This window comes from Narcine bancroftii, chromosome 8, assembly GCF_036971445.1.
Source record: "Narcine bancroftii isolate sNarBan1 chromosome 8, sNarBan1.hap1, whole genome shotgun sequence".
NCBI lineage: Eukaryota > Metazoa > Chordata > Chondrichthyes > Torpediniformes > Narcinidae > Narcine > Narcine bancroftii.
The window spans coordinates 51,131,110-51,151,725 of record NC_091476.1 but is presented as its reverse complement, the minus strand read 5'-3'; the positions used below and the strand labels follow the sequence as shown (position 1 = coordinate 51,151,725).

At 41.1% G+C, this 20,616-nt stretch overlaps 1 protein-coding gene across 12 annotated transcripts in view; it reads left to right on the top strand.

The window, feature by feature from the left end:
* Positions 1–20,616, top strand: part of klhl13 (kelch-like family member 13) — a 182,973-nt gene that overhangs the window by 109,646 nt on the left and 52,711 nt on the right. For 2 of the 12 annotated variants that reach the window (XM_069893685.1, XM_069893684.1), the window contains one exon: positions 9,220–9,354. The exons of the other annotated variants lie outside the window; for them this stretch is intronic. The gene's annotated coding sequence lies outside the window, so the exon portion shown is untranslated. The remainder of the gene's footprint in view (positions 1–9,219; positions 9,355–20,616) is intronic. 12 annotated transcript variants of the gene reach the window in all.

Sequence of the window (20,616 nt, the reverse complement as noted above, 5' to 3'; positions counted from 1 at the left end):
AGACATAAGAATGAAAAGAAAATAGAGGGTTACAGGGTAGAGTGGGTTTAGTACTTTTTTTGAGGAAGGAGCGTAAGGGTCGTCACAGCATCGAGGGTCAAAGGGCCTGTATTTGTGCTGTATGTTCTGTTATTTCCAATTACTTTTGAGTGTGATGACACTGAAGTGATTGGGTCTTCATCAAATTGCTGGCCACTTGGTACCCTGATTCAAGTGCTCTGTGAAGGAAAACAAGCTTATCCTCTTCCATTTTAACTATGCCCTTATAACTGCCTGTCATCTGGTCTCTCCTCCAAATGATTTCACAAAAACTGCAAGTATTGATCTTTTAGAAGGATTAGTGCTGTGCTTAAACTCTTTATTAATGTGTGTGGTCATTAGACTATTAAATAGTAAACATGTTTCTCTCTCCATGGATGTTGGTTGATTTTCTGTTTTAAGTGGAAGAATTTCATGCATATTTCACCCTGGATATGAATTGCGTATCCATTTTCTCAAGAGAGATATCCATTGACTGATGCTGATGGATTGACATCATCCATGCATTATCTCCATCATCCATGCATTATCTCCATCATCCATGCATTATCTCCATCATCCATGCATTATCTCCATCATCCATGCATTATCTCCATCATCCATGCATTATCTCCATCATCCCTGCATTATCTCCATCATCCCTGCATTATCTCCATCATCCCTGCATTATCTCCATCATCCCTGCATTTATCTCCATCATCCCTGCATTTATCTCCATCATCCCTGCATTTATCTCCATCATCCCTGCATTTATCTCCATCATCCCTGCATTTATCTCCATCATCCCTGCACTTATCTCCATCATCCCTGCATTTATCTCCATCATCCTTGCATTATCTCCATCATCCCTGCATTATTTCCATGCTTAGTGTGTAGGAACAATGACCACACAAAGTGCACAATTCAAAGATGCTTTATATTCTGTGATTTGGGACCAATTTTACAGCTTGTAGAGCATAATAATCATGTGTAAAATTAATGAATTTCCAATGTTTTGATTTTCCTTCTGAGCAAAAAGTTGGTCTGCAGCTAGATTTTTAAAAAATGTCAATAAAGTTGATTCTCTGCGACACTTGAGTCGGGGAAATGTTGTTGAAGAGATCAAGTTGAAATATGAACACGATGCTTGCAAAGAATTTCCATCCTTTATGCTGACTGATGGAGTAGAATTATTTATTATTTTCAAGATGCTAATAATGACTTTTTCCCCTCTCTCGCAGTAGTTTTCGATGGACTTATCCAAACGTGTGGGGGATAAAAGATTAGTGATGACAAATAAATTAAAAATTGAAGGGTTAAGCTAAAACAGTTTGTTTTAATTTTTGTTTGCTCATAAGTTAAATAAAACTGAACAATTCAGATTGAAGGAAGTAAAATTAATATAATAATCCTACAAATACCCTAGAAACAATTTAGTTATGGCCATGCTGGCTCCAAAGTAAGCAATCCCATTAATCCTCTTTCCTTATTTCCCTGATGTGTGTCCATCAACTCCCCTATGATTATTCCTGCATTTGTTTACACTGAGGGTTAATTTACAGTGGCCAATTAACCTACCAGCATGTCTTTTGGATATGGAATGAAACAGTAGCATGGGGGGAGAAGAGAAGTGTAGTTATGGAGAGTATGCAAAAGCCTCATGTAGAACCCAAGTCATGATCAATCTGAGTCCAGGAGATGTAATATAGCAGTAGTAACATATTTCAATAATTGATGTGTATAATGTTCAAGTTGCTTTTGGATCAATTGTTATATTTAAAATCTTGTTTCATGATTCCCCTCATTATTAATTACATCTGCATTGTGATTCCAATGAGCCAGTCCGTGCATGTTTCAGAATTAAATAAAACAAATGCTGTCAATGTAGAGCACAAATCTTAAAGAAAGACATGAAATTTTCACAAACCCGATTGCTCATCTGTATGCTTAATGCAATGTGATCCGCTGTGCTGCAGGCTGAGATGGTGCTACTATAAAATGTTTTGAAATATCAGTTTTTATAAAAGTTTTCTGACGTATAAAATTCAAATTCATAAAATTTAAATCTTCAATATTTTGAAGGGCTGTAATTTATATTGGTGTCTTTCTTTCTAAAATAATTCACGAACAAGGGTGAGATCATGGATGGCTTGATGGTAGACAGTTTGACAGAACTTTGAAGATTTGGAAACTGCGTAGTTACATTTTGCAGGAATTTAAGTAAGAAATCAGAAGTTTTAAATGAAATCAACAAAATTCACAATATCTGGATTAGCACGTAATTTATAAGTAATATATATTGTTACGGGCCCAGAGGACCCCAAAACCCAGCAGCAACAGAAATTCCCCAAGACAAATGGTTACTTAAACAAAGTTGCTTTTAATTATCTTTAAACATGAAAGCAGGATCAAACTTTAACTTATTACTATTAACTTACTTAACCTAACTTAATCCCCTTCTAATTCTAAGTGCACATGTATGTAATGTGTGAGTAAGTTTAGAAAAGTTCTTTAATTCACAGTCCAATCTCACTTTTCATTCCTCCAAATTCACTGGTTGCAGACAATTCTTGTGCTGTGCACAGAAGTTAACATTTGTGCTGTTCACCAGGCTTTGGTGCTTGAAAGGTAAATGGTTACCATTCAGCAAGGTTCTTGTCAGTTATCAGAGAGATTTATTGTTCACTGGACACAAACTGATCCCTTCTAATTAGCCACATCAATGTCTTGGCGAAGAAACTTGCCCTTTCAGGGTTTTCCAGATAATAACCTCTTTCTTTCAGGTCACCACAGAGTTCTTTTTTGTTTCTCTTATTTCAAGTGAAACATTAGGAGGCCAGTCCTCTTGTATGGACCACGAGGGCGTTGACCAGACTGAACTAAGCACTCACAACCTGTCTTCAAAATGGGGTTTTTCCACAAGCTTGCCAGCTTGTCCTGTTCCAGTCCCAGTTACTGCTGCTGAACTGCAAAAACTGCAGAACTGAATTTTCTCTCTCTCTCTCTCTCTCTCTCTCTCTCTCTCTCTCTCTCTCTCTCTCTCTCTCTCTCTCTCTCTCTGAGAAAAGCCTTTTTGACTCTCGCTGCTTGCAAAACCATATGACCTCCTTAGAATAGCAAACTGCACTCAGACAGTCTGCGGCTGTGAGCCTAATCATCGGTTGCTTTTGAAAACAACAATCTATTAGTGAAGTCTCTATGGGCACAACCCAAAAATTTTGGAAAGGCTCTCAGAGCCGGCTTGTCTGGCTTGAGCAGAGCTCCAGTACTTTAAATGAGATCTGTTCTGAAATGTTTGTATGTGACCTACACTAAAAATCCTGCCACCATTTATTTCCTTTAAAACATATCTGTATACAATACAATATATAACATAATCTGATAAGATAGAAATTGCAAATATATTTCTGTAACTGTGAGCTTTAATACATATATTGGACATATCTTGCTTGCAATGATCCTAATTGGTACTGTACTCCCTTAACTTACAGAACTTCTGAGCTACTTCTTCTTCTTTCTTTGGCTTGGCTTCGCGGACGAAGATTTATGGAGGGGGTAAAAAGTCCACGTCAGCTGCAGGCTCGTTTGTGGCTGACAAGTCCGATGCGGGACAGGCAGACACGGTTGCAGCGGTTGCAGGGGAAAATTGGTTGGTTGGGGTTGGGTGTTGGGTTTTTCCTCCTTTGCCTTTTGTCAGTGAGGTGGGCTCTGCGGTCTTCTTCAAAGGAGGTTGCTGCCCGCCAAACTGTGAGGCGCCAAGATGCACGGTTTGAGGCGTTATCAGCCCACTGGCGGTGGTCAATGTGGCAGGCACCAAGAGATTTCTTTAGGCAGTCCTTGTACCTTTTCTTTGGTGCACCTCTGTCACGGTGGCCAGTGGAGAGCTTGCCATATAACACGATCTTGGGAAGGCGATGGTCCTCCATTCTGGAGACGTGACCCATCCAGCGCAGCTGGATCTTCAGCAGCGTGGACTCGATGCTGTCGACCTCTGCCATCTCGAGTACTTCGACGTTAGGGATGAAAGCGCTCCAATGGATGTTGAGGATGGAGCGGAGACAACGCTGGTGGAAGCGTTCTAGGAGCCGTAGGTGATGCCGGTAGAGGACCCATGATTCGGAGCCGAACAGGAGTGTGGGTATGACAACGGCTCTGTATACGCTTATCTTTGTGAGGTTTTTCAGTTGGTTGTTTTTCCAGACTCTTTTGTGTAGTCTTCCAAAGGCGCTATTTGCCTTGGCGAGTCTGTTGTCTATCTCATTGTCGATCCTTGCATCTGATGAAATGGTGCAGCCGAGATAGGTAAACTGGTTGACCGTTTTGAGTTTTGTGTGCCCGATGGAGATGTGGGGGGGCTGGGAGTCATGGTGGGGAGCTGGCTGATGGAGGACCTCAGTTTTCTTCAGGCTGACTTCCAGACCAAACATTTTGGCAGTTTCCGCAAAGCAGGACGTCAAGCGCTGAAGAGCTGGCTCTGAATGGGCAACTAAAGCGGCATCGTCTGCAAAGAGTAGTTCACGGACAAGTTTCTCTTGTGTCTTGGTGTGAGCTTGCAGGCGCCTCAGATTGAAGAGACTGCCATCCGTGCGGTACCGGATGTAAACAGCGTCTTCATTGTTGGGGTCTTTCATGGCTTGGTTCAGCATCATGCTGAAGAAGATTGAAAAGAGGGTTGGTGCGAGAACACAGCCTTGCTTCACGCCATTGTTAATGGAGAAGGGATCAGAGAGCTCATTGCTGTATCTGACCCGACCTTGTTGGTTTTCGTGCAGTTGGATAATCATGTTGAGGAACTTTGGGGGACATCCGATGCGCTCTAGTATTTGCCAAAGCCCTTTCCTGCTCACGGTGACGAAGGCTTTGGAGAGGTCAACAAAGGTGATGTAGAGTCCTTTGTTTTGTTCTCTGCACTTTTCTTGGAGCTGTCTGAGGGCAAAGACCATGTCAGTAGTTCCTCTGTTTCCTTCTGAGCTACATGGTGTAGTTAAATGAGTGTAGACTCCCTTATGCACATTGATTGGCCTCTTACTTATTCACCAGGAGTTTTGGGTCTGAAAATATCTCCGTAGAACTCACTGTAACTGCCTCAGTGAAATAATTTGGTCCTGTATCTGCATAGGTGTCTGGCTATTGATGAGTCTTGTGCTCGTGCATCTGGATATTTGGAGTTGGCCATCAGACCCAGACTACTTAAGCCTTAACTATGGGTCTTGGAGCTGGATAACAGGAGCAATTTGTTTTTGTGTGATCCGAGAGGTTCTTCTGCATAAAATGATAATGGGAACACATGTCTGGAAAGGGAATAATTGGAAGTGCTTTGTTTGAAAGATCCATCAGTAATCATAGTGGTGATCTGTGCAACAGAGGTCTGCAGCAGAGAAGTTGAATATACTTAGGAAACTAAAAGAGTAATACACTAAGGAGTCCAGCATAAGATCATAGTGATAGCTGGCAAATAAATAGACTTGGTATCTAGGACTTTCGGAGTTGGGACTATTTTATTACAGACAGAAAGGTGCTGACTCTTCTGGTCTTACTGATCACGGGGCTAGCCTCTCTGTGGAAGAATGTGCCTGGGAAGACCACCTTGACCCATTATCCAGAGATGCTCTCTGATCTGCTGATGCTTTCCAACATTTTGTTTGTATTTACTTTTACTTAGTCCCATTCCCTTGCTAATTTCTTTCAACCCTCCTGCCTATCCCTGCCTTCAATTCTCCCACTTCCAAGCATCATCTGTTTAAGGATGTTGGATCTTTCTGGTTCATGCATCATCTCCACATTGTACAGAACCCATCTTATCCAGAAATGGTCCCAGTGATCGAGAAGTCTAATTCCCTCCCCCTTATACCATTACAACCATGCATCTGACCTATCCTTTATTCATCTCGCTCCTCGATTTCTATACTTAACACAAAGGTGTTTGTGATCTGACATTCAGTTACACAAGAAAATCTACCGATGCTAGGATCAAGTGCAATACACAAAAAAATGTTGAACTTAATATTTTTTCTTTGTATTGCACAGTCAGTTTGTTATATTTCTTTCTTTGTTTACATTGCTCTCTTTTGTATACATTTCTTTTCTCTAGTGCAGTTTTTTGTAGAAGTTCTGCATGGCCCACAGGAAGAAGAATCTCAGGGTTAAGAGGTGACGTTATGTGACGTTATGTATGTACTCTGTCAAAAAATCCTGAATGTTGAACTTTGAGTTCTCCGGCACTTTTGTGTATTGTTCTCTCAATCTACCTATGCCAGAACTTCAAAACATGAAAGTTCAGTTGGTAGATATGTTTAAATGCTACAGTTTCAGGAGTTTCACCAGGCACTGATTCTAACAGTAATTGTCATTTGTTATAACAAGCATGTTTGAGCAAAGTACAATTTCACTAATATAAACTCTACATTTGTGCTTGATGCAAATACAGCACTGTTTAATTTTATTTGGAATAAATAAAGCTTGTGTTTTGGTAATGAACCATTAAATGAACTTACTTTTGAATTAATGAGGTAGGTGTTATGTTTTATTCAGAACATTTTAATCTGAAATGTATTGTTTGAATGGTGGTGGGAACAGATTCAACTGTTTACAGAAGGAAATTAGACACCTTGAAAAATTTTAAGTCAATGCAGAAGCTGTTATAAGTATGTAAGGAAATTTATGTGGAAAGGGAAAATGGCAAGAGTTGCATTAGAAAAATTAAGATGGAAATATGAATTAGGAGACCTACAATTAGCAAATTAAAAAATTATTATAGAGCAGCACAGTTGAAGTTTCTCTCTACTTTTTTTTTGAGAGAGCGAGAAGCCAGCATGGATTCATGTAGAAATGAGTAAAATAGGAGAAGATAAATCAAAGAATTTTATATATAAATGGAATGATAAGATTTTTTGATTAGAAATAGAGATATTCCTTTGTTAAAACATGGAGTAAAATACATACAGAAATGGGAATAAGAATATTTCAGATACGAGGAATGATATTGAGTCAGAATCAACTTATTCCTTTTACAATAAATAATAAACTTATTGATATTTGGTTTAACAAAGGAATTAAGACAATAAAAGATTGTTTTCAAGGTTCAACTTTAATGACATTTGAGCAATTGAAAAGTAAGTATGGAGTACAAAACAATACAATATTCTCTTATCAGTTAAAGGCATATTTAAGAGAAAATTTAGGTCCAGATTTGCTATTACCTGAACAAAGTTATTTGGAACAATTGATCACAGGTATAAATATTAAAATGTTAATTTCAATTATGTACACAATTTTGACAAAAGGAATGAATAAACAAGGAGTTCATAAGTCAAGACAGGATGGGAGAAAGATTTAAAAGTAAATATTCAAGAGTAAACTTGGTTAGAACTTTGTCAGGATAGTATGACTAATTTAATTACTGTCCAGTATAGAATGGTACCATATAATTTTTTTACATCAACTATATCTTACCCTACAGAAATTAAATGGATTAAATTCTAATTTTTCAGATAAATGTTTTGGATACAATAAAGAAATGGGTACTTTTCTACACTCTACGTGGGAATGTTCAAAATTAAGACCATTTTGGACTGAATTAGGTTTATTTTTGGAAAGAGTTATAAAAGTTAAGTTTCCTCAAGATCCAATTTTTTTAAAACTTGGAAATATTTTTGACACAGAAATGAAATTGCAATTAAATAAATATCAAAATGAACTTTTTAAAATAGCCCTAGCAGTGTGGCAGTAACATGGAAATCAGATGAGTATTTGGGAATGGATGGATAGCATACTGAAATAGGTCATTGTACACCACTTGAAAAGATTACATATGATTTACGTAACAAATTTGAATTTAAAAAAAAATTTGGCAATCATGTTTACAAATTGTAGGAATTAAGTTGTAATTGCCCAACCTGAATCTTACGACTCCTAAAATCAAGAAAATTAAGAAATTAAGATATTTGATAGCTTTAGTAAGTTTTTATAATTACTATCCAGATGTTTTCTTTCTTTTTTTTCCCTTTTTTATTCAAATTGGCTGTATTCCTACTGCAACACTGTCCTTATTGATGAACATGGTGCCTTCAAATGCAGAGCATTGTTAGGTTGAGACAATTAGTCATTGTACATGAGGTTTGATTTCAGCAAAATCTTTTGGGATGCAAGGAAAGCTGAGGAATCAGTCTGCAGAGTAAGCTGTGAATGTGTAAAGAGTGGTAGAAAACAGTTTGGCTATAAATGTAGGTTTAGTGCGACTGACACTTCAAGTCAGGTTGCATTTGAGTCTCTATGATCTACGGCTGAACAGCAACTGTTCTTTTTCAGCTCTTTATGTTTACAAATTTCGCTGATGACGAATTTTGGCATTGCACTGTTGTTGACATTATTTGAATGAATTTGACAGTAGAAAAACCGCAAACATGAAAATCTTGTCTAAAGATTAACATAAAATGCCAGTAATTGGTATTTAGACATCAAATAGCAGGTGAAAAATTGCTTCCGTGTATAATAATGCTCTTTTCAAATTTGCAATGTCTTGGCATTGCTCAAGCAGATTTCTCAGCTTTATATGGCATTAAATGGGGCTTTGGCAGAAGTTATGCAGATCTCTCAGTTCTCCCCTATAGTGCCAGCCTGGAATGGAGCTTGAACTAATTTGTTGATTCTGAGCCAAATTAGTGCTACATTTGTCCGTATCTCAAATATATTTGCCAAGAAACCACATAGAAGCAAAAATCAGCATTATGCATGGTTTTCATTTGAGAAAGAAATGAGATTTTGCAGCTTTATATTTATCTTAAATATCAAATATATTTATATTATTGGTGAATACCATTATAACAAATGAATACAGTGGCTATTTTTTGTAACTGCATCAGTAACAGTGTAGTTTGGCTTTTAATAAGACATTGGACAGATGTCTTGGGGAACCACATTTTGATTTCTAAAATAACTTTTTTTATGCAGTCGAGGTCCAAATTAGCTAGTTGTTGTTCATGATCCCTCATCCTGACTAGAATTCCTCCCTTATAGAAAGCACTATAACCACTGTTTGTGGTTCATCACTGCATCTGTTTTCACCAGTAACTCCTTCCAAGCATTTCACTGTGTAGGTCTTCCTTGGTTAACAAAGCTATTAATTCCTAAAGAGCTTTTGTTTTTTTAAAAAAAACATTAATGTTACAAAATGTACAGTAAATCCTTTTTACTTTTGTGTAGGATACTAGTTGCCATGGAAAGAAGTTGGAAGCTTATCAGTCTCCTCCCAGTAAAGAAGTAGTAAAAGTGAATTTGCGTAAAGTGAATATTCGGAAATTCCTTTAATCCAGCATGAGCGGGACTTTGACAGTGCAGGTATTGTGGAATTTTTGGGCTGTTCCAGTATTGCTTTTTAAAAACTGTTATACAGTAACATTTCAGTGAACCTGGGAATTCTAAAGGTATTATGAGAAACAGAACCATGTATGTCAGAAAGTGAAAGGACTAGAGTCAAGCGAGTGGAAATTGCAAACATTGTTTGGCGAGTGAGATGCCGAACTCTCAGGATTGATGAATGTTCAGATAACAAATTATCAGAGTTTTACTATAAACCAAAACCAACATACTTCTTTTGACTACTTGAAAATTCCAAGCCTTTCATCCAATGACTTTGTTACCAGAAGGCAGAGCACAGGTAAATGATAAATATTTATTTTCGTTGTGATTTGTTTAATGAATGTTTGCTAGTCAGGGAAATTTGTATCAGAGAAAGATGGATAAGATGCTGTTATAAGTGCATATTCTTTTTTCTCGCTTTGCCTTTGATATACAACTTGTAGTTGAGGATACTGGCCACTTTTTAATTATTTTCTATTTTCATAAACAAATGAACCACTGACAAAGTTATTGTAGGATTTGGATACAAATAACCCATCAATCAGATGTGTTAACCGTGAGGAGTGGTCATCTACATTGCTGTGACGTATGCATGATGCACAGCATTTTCCTGTATTAGGAATCACAAGTCCTGTTGAGAATTTGTGGGAGGATTGGCTTTGTATGGATAAACCATGCTAAAAAAATCTTGATGTGTGCAAACAGAATTTTCACTTGGTTTGAGCTTAAAACTAACCAGAAAATTTCCATTTATGCCTTCCACCAAGTTACCTTGGTGTCCAGGTGGTCTTGAGCAAAGCATTAGTACAAAGGAGCATATGGTTCAGAGCACTTAAAAAAATCAGTGCTAGTAAACCAGCTTGCATTTAAAGCACAGCTGATTCAGTCCTAGAGCTATGAGAGGATATTGGAAGTCATAAGGTATAATCAGATTGTTTATGCCTGATTTAAATAGCCTCTTGCCCCACATTCTGTTGTCATGTACAGTTGTGATTTTATAGCAACAGGATGTACCGGAAATTACTTGGACAAAAATTGAACACATTAAAGAACACAAAGACAGACTCAAGTTCAAGCTGTGCCAATTACTTTACACAGATCTTCCCACCATGTGAGAACAGATAATCTCCCGAGACCCTCAGAGAAATTAAATCAGTATGCTGTGGAGCAGACGCTCGAATGAAAATGCAGCATTTGGGCTAGGTCAGGAAGGATAGGGAAGTTGGAATGAGCAATAGTGGGTTCAGTAATTTTGATATTGCTGGGAGGAAATTAGGCTACGGAAATTAAGTCTGCTGATACCTGAGGTCTCAGTGAAGCCTTATATAGATGTCTGGGGAGGGGTGGTTGAGTGGTGACATCAGTGGTCTGTTTTGGGCATGAATCAGGTGTCAGGTGTAGAGACCTAAATGGGGATTAGAGTGGTATTCCGGTTGCCAAATGAGTCCTAATTGGAGCATGGGAGAAGTGATGATGGGTGCTGGCATGAGAGGCTGCTCATGCTGACATTAGAGATCACAGAGAGCTTTTTGGAATGAGGACAGTCAATAGAGGTTTCCAGCACAAACACAGGCTTTTCAGCCCAACTTTTCCTTGCTGATTAAGTTCTCTACCTAAAAACATTTCCCTTGTTTTAAGTCAATTTCATTCAAAACCTTCCCTGCCCATATATCTGTCTAAATGTTTTGAACATTACAATTGTACCTGCTTCTACCATTTATTCTGACAGTTCATTCCATATGCCCTTTCCTCTGTGTGGAAAAGGTCACCTTGCTTCCCTTTTTAAATCTTTCCCTTCCCACATTAAATCTATATTCTCTGATAAAGACAATACCTCTTAGCTTCTCTGTGCCCTTTATGATTTTATAGACCTTTATAAGTCACCCATGTTCCAGAGAGAAAAGTCCCAGCATTTTCTTATAATTCTAGCTTGTCCGACCCAGTAACATTCTTATAATTCTTTTTTATTGCACCTTTTCTATCCTATCTATGGTTAGGTATCTCGAATTATGCACAATACCCAAGTGTGGTCTCACCCAGCATCTTGTACAATTGAAGCATAACATCCCAGACTTCTGGGACATTTATTAACTGGACAGACAGGCAGGCTGTGGCATGCTCCTGGAGTAAGATTGGTGGGTCGGGAAATGGGAGGGTGGTTCTGTTGTTTGGGGGATGTGGCATTCTATGTATTTGTTCCTAACGATGGTGGAAGCAAAATAATGTGGCATAGTTATCATGAGCTTACAATGTCAGCATGGTTGTTTTGGGACTTAACAATAATTGTTCTGATTTCCTCCACAGTTATAGGAGTGTTGAATGGAACTGATGTCATCTGATAATGTGCGTTTGATTAGATGAAATTGAGTGGCTAGTTATAGTGAGCACACAGCCGACTGCAGCATGGAACTGTGTCAGAAGGCAGACACTTCCTAATCCTCTACTCATCGTAAGAGACTATATTCACAAAATACTGAGCAGGATATAGACTTCATCAAGGGCCTCTCACCTTTGTGTCAGCCATAGTTCTGAATCAAATGCACTTGGAAAAAGTCACAAATTGTAAATAGAATTCAGAGAACGTTTTACTTTTCTTTGGACAGAATATTTCTCTTTTCAATCAATTACACAGGACAATGAAGATTTTGCTTCTTGACATCTTAGGGTGTATTTTATGGATTTTGAGCTGTTCATAATGAAAATTACCTTAAGAATTTTAGTGATTTCCTATCATATTTTAAGCCTACTTTAAGCATAGAAAACTATGAAGTGCAACATGTCATTTAAAATTCATTTTCCGTGTTTGCACTTGGACGTCTTCCCTGTTGATCTTGGTGCAGTCAGTAACAAACATGGTGAAAGGTTTCACCAGGACATTGCGACCATGGAAAAGCAGTATCAGGGCAACTGGAATCTATCTACTCTGGGAAACTTTAGTTGGTCACTGCCATGAGAGGCATCAGGTGCCAAGTACAAATGAAAAGCAGTGGCAAAACATTTTTAGATCACTTGAACTAATGCAATGAGTCAATATCATTATGCGATTAAACACGATAAATTCAATAAAAGTTAATGTTTTTCCAAATTCCTATGTCATACTGCAAATCTGAAACTATCTTTGTGTTCTTCAACCTGTCTATCAAAATCCCCTATTTTTTTTTTCAGGAAGCAAACCTTTTGAGGAAAAAAAGTGTCCCCTGTTGTGAGCAGCTTCATGTTAGTTTTTAATTTATTTAAATTTAAAAAAATTTTCAAAACCACTTGTTCTTAAACATTCAATAACTTTGATCAAAAAGCCATTATGAGAATGAGACCCAAAGTTGCACTGAATGAGATGCCTTTGTCATGAGACACTGCAGTTCACTGTAACCGTGGTGATAAAGGCATTTGAATATTCCAAAAGTCAATGCAGCGAGCACTCGATGTTGATTGGGCTCCGAGAATCGGGAAAACTGTGGTCTGAAGTGCGCTGGGAATCGGGAAAATTGTGGTCTGAAGTGCGCTGGGAATCGGGAAAATTGTGGTCTGAAGTGCGCTGGGAATCGGGAAAATTGTGGTCTGAAGTGCGCTGGGAATCGGGAAAATTGTGGTCTGAAGTGCGCTGCTTGAAAGGGATACGGTTCAAGGGAATTGGGAAAATTGTGGTCTGCGGTACGCTGCTTGAAACGGATACGGTTCAAGGGAATCGGGAAAATTGTGGTCTGAAGAGTGCTGCTTGAAACGGGTACGGTTCAAGGGAATCGGGAAAATTGTGGTCTGAAGTGCGCTGCTTGAAACGGGTATGGTTCAAGGGAATTGGGAAAATTGTGGTCTGAAGTGTGCTGCTTGAAACGGGTACGGTTCAAGGGAATCGGGAAAATTGTGGTCTGAAGTGCGCTGCTTGAAATGGGTACGGTTCAAGGGAATTGGGAAAATTGTAGTCTGAAGTGCGCTGCTTGAAATGGGTACGGTTCAAGGGAATCGGGAAAATTGTGGTCTGAAGTGCGCTGCTTGAAACGGGTACAATTCGAGGGAATTGGGAAAATTGTAGTCTGAAGTGCGCTGCTTGAAATGGGTACGGTTCAAGGGAATCGGGAAAATTGTGGTCTGAAGTGCGCTGGGAATTGGAAAAATTGTGGTCTGAAGTGCGCTGGGAATCGGGAAAATTGTGGTCTGAAGTGCGCTGCTTGAAACGGGTACGGTTCAAGGGAATTGGGAAAATTGTAGTCTGAAGTGCGCTGCTTGAAATGGGTACGGTTCAAGGGAATCGGGAAAATTGTGGTCTGAAGTGCGCTGGGAATTGGAAAAATTGTGGTCTGAAGTGCGCTGGGAATCGGGAAAATTGTGGTCTGAAGTGCGCTGCTTGAAACGGATATGGTTCAAGGGAATTGGGAAAATTGTGGTCTGCGGTGCGCTGCTTGAAACGGATACGGTTCAAGGGAATTGGGAAAATTGTGGTCTGAAGTGTGCTGCTTGAAACGGATACGGTTCAAGGGAATCGGGAAAATTGTGGTCTGAAGTGCGCTGCTTGAAACGGGTACAATTCGAGGGAATCGGGAAAATTGTAGTCTGAAGTGCGCTGCTTGAAATGGGTACGGTTCAAGGGAATCGGGAAAATTGTGGTCTGAAGTGCGCTGCTTGAAACGGGTACGGTTCAAGGGAATCGGGAAAATTGTGGTCTGAAGTGCGCTGCTTGAAACGGGTACGGTTCAAGGGAATCGGGAAAATTGTGGTCTGAAGTGCGCTGCTTGAAACGGGTACAATTCGAGGGAATTGGGAAAATTGTAGTCTGAAGTGCGCTGCTTGAAATGGGTACGGTTCAAGGGAATCGGGAAAATTGTGGTCTGAAGTGCGCTGGGAATTGGAAAAATTGTGGTCTGAAGTGCGCTGGGAATCGGGAAAATTGTGGTCTGAAGTGCGCTGCTTGAAACGGGTATGGTTCAAGGGAATCGGGAAAATTGTGGTCTGAAGTGCGCTGCTTGAAACGGGTACGGTTCAAGGGAATTGGGAAAATTGTAGTCTGAAGTGCGCTGCTTGAAATGGGTACGGTTCAAGGGAATCGGGAAAATTGTGGTCTGAAGTGCGCTGGGAATTGGAAAAATTGTGGTCTGAAGTGCGCTGGGAATCGGGAAAATTGTGGTCTGAAGTGCGCTGCTTGAAACGGGTACGGTTCAAGGGAATTGGGAAAATTGTAGTCTGAAGTGCGCTGCTTGAAATGGGTACGGTTCAAGGGAATCGGGAAAATTGTGGTCTGAGGTGCGCTGGGAATTGGAAAAATTGTGGTCTGAAGTGCGCTGGGAATCGGGAAAATTGTGGTCTGAAGTGCGCTGGGAATTGGAAAAATTGTGGTCTGAAGTGCGCTGGGAATCGGGAAAATTGTGGTCTGAAGTGCGCTGCTTGAAACGGATATGGTTCAAGGGAATTGGGAAAATTGTGGTCTGCGGTGCGCTGCTTGAAACGGATACGGTTCAAGGGAATTGGGAAAATTGTGGTCTGAAGTGTGCTGCTTGAAACGGATACGGTTCAAGGGAATCGGGAAAATTGTGGTCTGAAGTGCGCTGGGAATCGGGAAAATTGTGGTCTGAAGTGCGCTGCTTGAAAGGGATACGGTTCAAGGGAATTGGGAAAATTGTGGTCTGCGGTACGCTGCTTGAAACGGATACGGTTCAAGGGAATCGGGAAAATTGTGGTCTGAAGAGTGCTGCTTGAAACGGGTACGGTTCAAGGGAATCGGGAAAATTGTGGTCTGAAGTGCGCTGCTTGAAACGGGTATGGTTCAAGGGAATTGGGAAAATTGTGGTCTGAAGTGTGCTGCTTGAAACGGGTACGGTTCAAGGGAATCGGGAAAATTGTGGTCTGAAGTGCGCTGCTTGAAATGGGTACGGTTCAAGGGAATTGGGAAAATTGTAGTCTGAAGTGCGCTGCTTGAAATGGGTACGGTTCAAGGGAATCGGGAAAATTGTGGTCTGAAGTGCGCTGCTTGAAACGGGTACAATTCGAGGGAATTGGGAAAATTGTAGTCTGAAGTGCGCTGCTTGAAATGGGTACGGTTCAAGGGAATCGGGAAAATTGTGGTCTGAAGTGCGCTGGGAATTGGAAAAATTGTGGTCTGAAGTGCGCTGGGAATCGGGAAAATTGTGGTCTGAAGTGCGCTGCTTGAAACGGATATGGTTCAAGCGAATTGGGAAAATTGTGGTCTGCGGTGCGCTGCTTGAAACGGATACGGTTCAAGGGAATTGGGAAAATTGTGGTCTGAAGTGCGCTGGGAATCGGGAAAATTGTGGTCTGAAGTGCGCTGGGAATCGGGAAAATTGTGGTCTGAAGTGCGCTGCTTGAAACGGATATGGTTCAAGGGAATTGGGAAAATTGTGGTCTGCGGTGCGCTGCTTGAAACGGATACGGTTCAAGGGAATCGGGAAAATTGTGGTCTGAAGTGCGCTGCTTGAAATGGGTACGGTTCAAGGGAATCGGGAAAATTGTGGTCTGAAGTGCGCTGGGAATTGGAAAAATTGTGGTCTGAAGTGCGCTGGGAATCGGGAAAATTGTGGTCTGAAGTGCGCTGCTTGAAATGGGTACGGTTCAAGGGAATCGGGAAAATTGTGGTCTGAAGTGCTCTGCTTTAAACGGGTATGGTTCAAGGGAATCGGGAAAATTGTGGTCTGAAGTGCGCTGCTTGAAACGGGTACAATTCGAGGGAATTGGGAAAATTGTAGTCTGAAGTGCGCTGCTTGAAATGGGTACGGTTCAAGGGAATCGGGAAAATTGTGGTCTGAAGTGCGCTGGGAATGGGAAAAATTGTGGTCTGAAGTGCGCTGGGAATCGGGAAAATTGTGGTCTGAAGTGCGCTGCTTGAAACGGGTATGGTTCAAGGGAATCGGGAAAATTGTGGTCTGAAGTGCGCTGCTTGAAACGGGTACGGTTCAAGGGAATTGGGAAAATTGTAGTCTGAAGTGCGCTGCTTGAAATGGGTACGGTTCAAGGGAATCGGGAAAATTGTGGTCTGAAGTGCGCTGCTTGAAACGGGTACAATTCGAGGGAATTGGGAAAATTGTAGTCTGAAGTGCGCTGCTTGAAATGGGTACGGTTCAAGGGAATCGGGAAAATTGTGGTCTGAAGTGCGCTGGGAATTGGAAAAATTGTGGTCTGAAGTGCGCTGGGAATCGGGAAAATTGTGGTCTGAAGTGCGCTGCTTGAAACGGGTACGGTTCAAGGGAATTGGGAAAATTGTAGTCTGAAGTGCGCTGCTTGAAATGGGTACGGTTCAAGGGAATCGGGAAAATTGTGGTCTGAAGTGCGCTGGGAATTGGAAAAATTGTGGTCTGAAGTGCGCTGGGAATCGGGAAAATTGTGGTCTGAAGTGCGCTGCTTGAAACGGATATGGTTCAAGGGAATTGGGAAAATTGTGGTCTGCGGTGCGCTGCCTGAAACGGATACGGTTCAAGGAAATTGGGAAAATTGTGGTCTGAAGTGTGCTGCTTGAAACGGATACGGTTCAAGGGAATCGGGAAAATTGTGGTCTGAAGTGCGCTGCTTGAAACGGGTACAATTCGAGGGAATCGGGAAAATTGTAGTCTGAAGTGCGCTGCTTGAAATGGGTACGGTTCAAGGGAATCGGGAAAATTGTGGTCTGAAGTGTGCTGCTTGAAACGGGTACGGTTCAAGGGAATCGGGAAAATTGTGGTCTGAAGTGCGCTGCTTGAAACGGGTACGGTTCAAGGGAATTGGGAAAATTGTGGTCTGCGGTACGCTGCTTGAAACGGATACGGTTCAAGGGAATCGGGAAAATTGTGGTCTGAAGAGTGCTGCTTGAAACAGGTACGGTTCAAGGGAATCGGGAAAATTGTGGTCTGAAGTGCGCTGCTTGAAACGGGTACGGTTCAAGGGAATCGGGAAAATTGTGGTCTGAAGTGCGCTGCTTGAAACGGGTACGGTTCAAGGGAATCGAGCAAATTGTGGTCTGAAGTGCGCTGCTTGAAACGGATATGGTTCAAGGGTATCGGGAAAATTGTGGTCTGAAGTGCACTGCTTTTTTTTTGTTTTGTTTTTAAAACAGTCAACTTTCAATACTGATTATTTTCAATACCAAAATCAACTTCAATTTCAAAATCACAGTATTTTCCTGGATTATTTACAAAACACAAATTTCCAAACTCCCCCCCCCTCCCCACCCACCAAATACAATTTGAAATCGCCTAGGTGGTCGTCGCTGATGTTGCGGTCTCTCTCCTCGTATTTTCTGGACCGCTGACTGAGATGTCCCACTCAGTTTGTTCTACCGCATTGATGCTGGTTTCCAGGAGTTTCTCGTTCCAGCTGGTTCATTTCAGGTCCATCAAGTTGGTCATCTCTGTTCTGCTCTCTCGCAGTTTCGTCTGGCGTTGATAATACTTTTTCATGTGATGTGTTTCTGTCATAAGTAACCCAATTTCCTTCTCTGGACACCACAATATATGGTTTGGGAATAAAAGGTGTGTCCATTTTATTCTGACTTTCTTTCCTCACCAGTACCTCATCCCCTGGTATTAGATCTGAAGGTCTGGCATTCCTTTTCATGTCCGCTTACAGTTTTGTTGCCCTTTTTTTCCAGCATCATGATCTTCCACTTCCTGATCATTCACTATGTCAACAACCAGTGGTATTTTGGTTCTGATCTTTCTTCGGAACAAGAGTTCTGCTGGACTTTTTCCTGTGGTGCAATATGGTGTCACTATGGATGCTGCTACGTAGTTTAAAAGAGCTTCTTTCCAGTCTTTGCCTTCTGCTTGATCGATTCTTATTCTATTCTCAGTGACTGATTCTGACATACAACTTCCTCATTGGCCTTTGGCCATTTTGGTGAACCTTGTGGTGATGTACACCAATGGTTCTCATGAATTCTCGAAATATTTCTGATATGAATTGAGGTTCATTATCTGAATACAAAGTCACTGGTAAGTTATGTCTGGCGAAGATCTCCATCAGTGCTATGATAGTCTTTTTTGCTATTGTTTTTTTTTTAAATTTTTTATTTTTCACACCATAAATCACAATAGCCATGATATACCCTTTTTCTTTTCCACACATTTACAGTGACTTTTTCTCCCTCCCCCCTCCCTCCTCCCAAGCCACCCCCCCACCCCCCCCCCCTCTCATCCATTTTAGGTATACAATCTAGGTTGCATTAATTCAGTTAGACAATGTTGTCATTCAACAAAAATACACCAGAAATTCTACTGAGTCCATTCTTTTCTTTTCTTCTCCTTCCATCAACTTAGGTAATGTTTGTTCCCGGTAGGTTTTCGCTATTGTATTTAATGTAAGGCTCCCATACTTGTTCGAATATTTCAATATTATTTCTTAAACTATATGTTATTTTTTCTAATGGAATACATTTATTCATTTCTATATACCATTGTTGTATTTTCAAATTATCTTCCATTTTCCAGGTTGACATAATACATTTTTTTGCTACGGCTAGGGCTATCTTGACAAATCTTTTTTGTGCATCTTCCAAGTCAATTCCAAATTCTTTATTTTTTATGTTACTTAGGAGAAAGATCTCTGGATTCTTTGGTATATTGTTTTCTGTTATTTTATTTAATATCTGATTGAGATCATCCCAAAATTTTTCTACTCTCTCACATGTCCAGATTGCATGAATTGTTGTTCCCCTTTCTTTTTTACATCGAAAACATCTATCAGATACTGTTGGGTCCCATTTATTTAACTTTTGCGGTGTAATGTATAGTCTGTGTAACCAATTATATTGTATCATACGCAGCCTCGTATTTATTGTATTTCTCATCGTTCCAGAGCATAACTTCTCCCATGTTTCCTTTTTTATCTTTATATTTAAATCTTGTTCCCATTTTTGTTTAGTTTTACCATTTGTTTCCTCATTCTCCTTTTCTTGCAGTTTAATATACATATTTTTTATAAATCTTTTGATTAACATTGTATCTGTAATCACATATTCAAGGTTACTTCCCTCTGGTAAACTCAAGTTGCTTCCTAATTTATCTTTCAAGTAGGATCTCAGTTGGTAATATGCCAGCGCTGTATCTCCAGTTATGGTGGGCAGCTCGCTTCTTTGCCAGCAGCTCCTGGATTTCCTGGCTGTTTTCGTCAAACCAGTCCTTGTTTTTCCTGGAGGAGAAGCCCAGTACCTCTTCAGTGGATTGCAGTATGGTAGTCTTCAACTGATCCCAGAGGGTTTCAGGGGACGGGTCCGTGAGGCGGGTTGCAACGTCGAGCTTTGCTTTGAGGTTTGCCTGGAAGTTTCCTCTCGCTTCGTCTGACTGCAGTTTTCCAACATTGAACCTCTTTCTGGGGGCTTTATTGTTCCTGGGCTTTGGCTTGAAGTGAAGGTTGAGCTTGCAGCGAACCAGCCGGTGGTCAGTGTGGCATTCCGCGCTAGGCATGACCCTGGTGTGGAGCACATCTTGTTTGTCACTTTCTCGCACCAGGATGTAGTCCAGGAGGTGCCAGTGTTTGGATCGGGGATGCATCCAGGTGGTCTTAAGGCTGTCCCTCTGCTGAAAAAGGGTGTTTGTAATGACAAGCCGCTGTTCTGCGCAGAGCTCCAACAGGAGGCGCCCATTGTCGTTGCACTTGCCGACGCCATGCTTGCCCAGGATTCCTGGCCAGGTTTCTGAGTCTTTGCCGACACGAGCGTTGAAGTCGCCCAGGATGACAACCTTGTCGGCTGTAGGGGTACGTTGGATGAGGTTGCGCAGGTCGGTGTAGAACTTGTTCTTTTCTGCTGGTTCCGCCTGGAGGGTTGGAGCATAGACACTGATGAGGGTGATGTGACGCTTGTTTTGAAGTGGGAGTCGCATGGACATGATTCGGTCCAAGAGGCCTGTCGGAAGGTTTTCGAGTTTGGAGGCAATGAAGCTCTTGACCATGAAGCCTACACCAGATAGGCGTCGTTCATCCGAAGGCTTGCCAGACCAGTAGAGTGTGTAGACTCGCCAAGGCAAATAGCGCCTTTGGAAGACTACACAAAAGAGTCTGGAAAAACAACCAACTGAAAAACCTCACAAAGATAAGCGTATACAGAGCCGTTGTCAGACCCACACTCCTGTTCGGCTCCGAATCATGGGTCCTCTACCGGCACCACCTACGGCTCCTAGAACGCTTCCACCAGCGTTGTCTCCGCTCCATCCTCAACATCCATTGGAGCGCTCACACCCCTAACGTCGAGGTACTCGAGATGGCAGAGGTCGACAGCATCGAGTCCACGCTGCTGAAGATCCAGCTGCGCTGGATGGGTCACGTCTC